Source organism: Pongo abelii, chromosome 3 (genome assembly GCF_028885655.2).
Source record: "Pongo abelii isolate AG06213 chromosome 3, NHGRI_mPonAbe1-v2.0_pri, whole genome shotgun sequence".
Lineage (NCBI taxonomy): Eukaryota > Metazoa > Chordata > Mammalia > Primates > Hominidae > Pongo > Pongo abelii.
This window is the reverse complement of record NC_071988.2, coordinates 185484398-185490447: the sequence shown is the minus strand read 5'-3', so window position 1 is coordinate 185490447 and position 6050 is coordinate 185484398.

Here is a 6050-nt window from a genome sequence, read left to right as displayed (position 1 = left end):
AGTCCTAGGTTCCCTGCTTCCAGACCCTATTCTCCTGCCGCACAAATAACTTGTATTTAATCAACAGATATATCAATTTTCTGAAATAGTTTAAATTGTAAACAAGAGTGTGTCCAGAAGATTCCTGAATCTAGGGGCAAGATATTTTCACGTGGCTTTTTTTTGTGTGAATCTACGCAATGAAGGTCACCTTTGAATATGTACTGTGGAGGCAGCACATTCATGCATCACTTAAGGACGGGGATACTTTCTGAGAAATATTTCAGTGGGGGTTTTGCTGTTTTTTTGTCATGTGAATATCATAGAGCACACTTACACAAGCCTGCATGGTATAGCTTACTACCCACCTAAGCTATATGGTATAGCCTATGCTCCTAGGCCACAGACCTGTACAGCATGTTACTCTACTGAATACTGTAGGCAATTGTAACACAATGGTAAGTACTTGTGTATCTAAACATAAGAAATGTACAGTAAAAATATAATCTCATGGGATCACCATTGTAATACAGTCCATGACCAAAACATTGTTACACGCACATGACGGTACTCTGTGAAAGACTCCAATTAATCTAGAATATTTACACCCTAGCTCCATACTGTAGCCACTCCCTGTGAAGCCATCTCTCACCCACCCTACCCCATTCCCTAAGTCTGGCCCTGTGGAGATCACCCTCCTAAGTTCTATGTTACTGCAAATCTTTTAAATATTAAATGTTCCTTCTGGCTATTTTAGCTGTTACTGATTGCTCTATTGATCATAAAATTCCTACCTACTCCTAACCATTCCTAAACTTCAAATTGCCAACAACTCAATAAACCATATATCTTGAAACTTATTTTTTATTTTTAGTTGGGTTTTAAAAATAAATCTTCATATTTTCCTCATTCAGATTCAACCCCTAAATAACACTGATTATAGACATGTTAAAAATATACTGTATATGTTCAAAATACACTGTAGCAAATGAAAACATGAATTATACAGAGTTAAGAATAAAGATAATAATGATGGCTAATGTTTTGTCATTATTTAATATATATATGCACCACTGTGATAAGCAAAATGAATTCCCCTACTTTTCCCCTCCAATTCAACCTCCCTTTTGCCCCGTGCAATAACCACTGTAGATGATTTGGAGACACTTTAGAGATATTTTCCTATACTTTAACAAATATACTCAGATGTGTGTGTATGTGTGTGTTGTATGTATGTGTAAGGATTAAGTATTGATTAACATTAGGTATTGATACAATAAGTACAAATGCATAATTCTAGTGTAACAACTAAAAGAATAGAAACAGGGTACCTAACTTTGTACAGGCTACACACAAGTAGAGAAAATAAAATAAACGGAATGATTAAAATATACTGAGGTAATTCAAACTAAGAAAATAAAGGAGAAAAATGAAACATAAGACAGAAAAATAAAAAAACATATGGCAGTAGATTTAAATCCATAAAACAGTAATTATGAAATAACTGCCCCCAACTAAAAAAAAAGTCAGATTGTATTGAAAACATCCAACTGTATCCTGTTTATAAGACACATCTAAGATACATGAAAATAGAAAAATAAATGGAAAGAGTTATGCTAGGTGAATGCTAACTGAAAGAATGCTGGTATACCTATATCAATGTTATATGAAATAGACTTTAGGTCAAAAAGTAATATGGTAGATATAAAAGATCACTTCATAATGATAAAAAGTTTCCATTTTAAATTCATGTGCATCTAGTAACATAGCCCGAAAATATATAATGGAAAAGCCGATGCAGTTTCAAGTTGAAAAACCAACAGCCTTGGTGGAAATTTTAGCATGCCATTTTTCAGTAAATAATAGAACAAACAGATAAACAATCACCAATGACTGAGAAGACTTGACCACAACAAAATTTGACCTAACAAATCTACACAGAATAGTGCTTCCAGTTCTTACAAGAATACATGTGTTCTTAAATATGTATGGTATAGTTAACAACATTGATCATACATTGGGTCAGAAAGCAAGTCTAAACAAATCTGAAAGGATTTAAATCTATAGAATATGTTCTCTGACCACCTCATAATTAAACTAGAAACCAATAACAAGGAGACAACTAGAGAATTGTCATATATTGAGAAATTCAAAAATTGTACTTTGAAATAAGTCAGGAACTAAAGAAGAAGTCATAATGGGAATTAGAAAATAGTTTGGGCTGAACAATAACAAAAATAATAAATATCCAAACTAGTGGGATGCACCTGAAGTAATAATTAGCTCCATTCGTGTAAATATTAGAGGCTTCAGTATAAATATTAGAAAAGAAGAAAGGCTGAAAATTAATGAACTAGCCATCCATATGTCAAGAGGTTAGGGGAAAAAACAACAACAAAATAAGGTCAAAAAAGAAGGTAGAATAGAATAAAAAGCATAAACTATTGAAACAAGAACAAAAACCTACATAATTGAGGACCAGGAGAGCCACAGGTGGTTTTTTTTAATTTTTTAAGAATAATAAAATATTTTCCTATTTTAAAATTACAGGCCTAGATTTCTTTAGAATTGTAAAATACACCCAGGTGCGGTGGCTCACGTCTGTAATCCCAGCACTTTGGGATGCCAAGGTAGGCAGATCACTTGAGGAGTTCGGAGTGTGAGACCAGCCTGGCCATCATGGTGAAACCCCGTCTCTACTAAAAATACAAAAATCAGCTAGGCATGGTGCTGCACGCTTGTAACCCCAGCTACTTGGGAGGCTGAGGTGGGAGGATTGCTTAAACCTGGGAGGTGGAGGTTGCAGTGAGTGGAGATCCTGCCACTGCACTCCAGCCTGGGTAAGAGAGTGACTTCATCTCAAAAGAAAGAAAGAAGAGACAGAGAGAGGGGCCAGAAAGAAGAAAGACAAAGAAAGGAGAAAGAGAAGAAAAGGAAGGAAGGAAGGAAGGGAGGGAGGGAGAGAGGGAGGTATGGAGGGAGAGAAGGCAGGCAACATTGTCTTATTCCTGACTTCAAAGAGCAAACTTTTGTTTAACAATTTGGGAAACCAGTTAGGCATTATCTAAAAGTTAAAATGTGTACATTTTCTAAGGCAGCAGTGTCATTCCTGGGTATATACCCTAGACTAACGCTGGCACATTTCTCTCAGGGTACATACACAAGAATAGCAGTAGTGTTATTTATAATAACAGTTGTATGGTAAATTTTAGATAGCAATGAAATGAACACAGGACAAGTACGCTAAACAAGTTGGATAAATTTTTATCATAATGTAAAGGAAGCAGTGCACAAAAAAATATGTACAGTATAATCCCATTTATATAAAATTTAAAATCAGGAAAAATGGATTACATTTTTTACAGATACTTTTATAGGTGGCCAGCAATATTTCTTCCCCTCTGTGGTGGTTATCTTGGTGTGTGCTTTATAATTGCTCTTTCTTTTTCACATTTCCATTTTGTGCACTTTTATGTTTATGTGCCATACTTCACAATACAATATGTTAAATTTTTTTAACCACAAATATATTAGGTCATATTCTCTTGGAGAATATGAGTCCAATATTCCTATTGTGAAGCTGCATCTTACATTTCATTCCTTTGTGAGTGGTTTAGCTTTGCGGAATTGTTTAATAATATCTGCTGTCTTTGCTCTTCTTCAATTTTACTTTATATTTCTAGGTATTGGTATTTTGTTACATACATCTTTGGTAATCTGTGGCCTCTTTCAATTTGCTTTTGGAATTTATACTATCTGGGCATTGATAATACTATCTATCCTCCCTAAATTTTATTGCCCTCTTTTTTTTTTTTTTTTTTTTTTTTGAGACGGAGTCTTGCTCTGTCTCCCAGGCTGGAGTGCAGTGGCGCGATCTCGGCTCACTGCAACCTCCACCTCCCAGGTTCAAGCAATTCTCCTGCCTCAGCCTCCCGTGTAGCTGGGACTACAGGTGCCAGCCACCACACAAGGCTAATTTTTGGTTTTTTTTAGTAGAGATGGGGTTTCACCATATGGGTCAGGCTGGTCTCGAACTCCTGACCTCAGGTGATCCACCCGCCTCAGCCTCCCAAAGTGCTGGGATTACAGGCGTGAGCCACCGCACCCGGCTATTGCCCCCTTTTCATTTTTATGTTTTGTATTTTCCATCTCTTTATTTATTTCTGCTGCCCTACGGAGAGTTGCTATTGATCTTCTGATTTACTATTTTCTTATTTGATGTAATCATCTTGCTGTATATCCCACCTATTGTCATCTTCATTTTAACTATCTCATTTTTAAAATAAATATTTACAATTTTTAAAAGTAATTTCTTATTTCTTTGTTCTATCATCAATATCCTTCCTTAACTCCTGCAGATATATATGGTGCTTGCGTATTGGTCCATCTCTTCCAATAAATCTGCTTCATGTGGTATGTGTTATTCAGTTTAAGTCTCTTTTATTGCAATTGTTCTCCTCAGGTACTGATATAGTTTGGCTCTGTGTCCCCACCCAAATATCATCTTGAATTGTAATCCCCACATGTCAAGGGAGGGACTTGCTGGGAGGTGATTGGATCATGGGAGCAGTTCCCCCATCCTGTTCTTATGATAGTGAGGAAGTTCTCATGAGATCTAGTTGTTTGATAAGTGTCTGGCATTTCCCCTGCTCTTTCTATTGCCACCATGTAAGAAGTGCCTTGCTTCCCCTTTGCCTTCTGCCAAGTTTCCTGAGGGCTCCCTAGGTATGCCTCCTGTGTAGCCTGTGGAAGTGTGAGTCAATTAAACCTCTTTTGTTTATAAATTACCCAGTCGCAGGTAGTATCTTTATAGCAGTGTAAGAACAGACTAATACAGAGAATTGATACCAAGGTAGTGGGGCATTTCTATAAGATACCTGAGAATGTGGAAGCGACTTTGGAACTGGGTAACCAGCAGAGGTTGGAACAGTTTGGAGGGCTCAGAAGAAGACAGAAAGATGAGGGAAAGTTTAGAACTTCCTAGAGGCTTGTTGAATGGTTTTGACCAAAACACTGATAGTAATATAGACAATGAAGTCCAGGCTGAGGTGGTCTCAGAAGGAGATGAGGAACTTATTGGGAACTGAAGCAAAGGTCACCCTTGCTATGCTTTAGCAAAGATACTGGTGGCATTTTGCCTCTGCCCTAGAGATTTGTGGAACTTTGAACTTGAGAGAGATGATGTAGGGTATCCAATGGAAGAAGTTTCTAAACAGCAAAGCATTCAAGAGGTGACCTGGCTTATTCTGAAAGCACTCAGTTATATGCATTCACAAAGAGATGGTTTGAAATTGGAACTTATGTTTAAAAGTGAAACAGTATAAAGGTTTGGAAAATTTGCAGCCTGCCCATGTGGTAGAAAAGAAAAACCCATTTTCTGGGGAGGAATTCAAGCCAGCTGAAGAAATTTGCATAAGCAACTAGAAGCTGAATGTTTTAGTAGCCAAGACAATGGGGAAAATGTCTCCAGAACATGTCAGAAAATTCATTGCAGCCCCTCCCATCACAGGCCCAGAGGGTGAGGAGGGAAAAATGGCTTTGTGGGCCTGGCCCTGGACTCCTCTGCTCTGTGCAGCTTCAGGACATGGTGCCCTGCATCTCAGCTGCTTCAGTTGTAGCCATGGCTAAAAGGGGCCAAGGTAGAGTTTAGGCCATTGCTTTAGAGGCTGCAAGCCCTTAGCTTTGGCAGATTCCATGTGGTGTTGGGTCTGTGGGTACTCAGAAGACAAGAGTTGAGGTTTGGGAACCTCTGCCTAGATTTCAGAGGATGTGTGGAAATGCCTAGATGTCCAGGCAGAAGTCTGCTGCAGGGGCAGAACCCTCATGGAGAACCTCTGCTAGAGCAATGCAGAAGGGAAATATGGAGTTGGAGCCCCCACACAGATTCCTCACTGGGGCACTGCCTAGTGGAGCTGTGAGAAGAGGGTCACCATCCACCAGACCCCAGAAAGGTAGATCCACTGACAGCTTGCACTGTGCTCTTGGAAAAGCTGCAGGCACTCAACACCAGCTTGTGAAAGCAGCCACAGAAGCTGTACACTGCCTTGCATCATGTTTTATATTTTGTATTT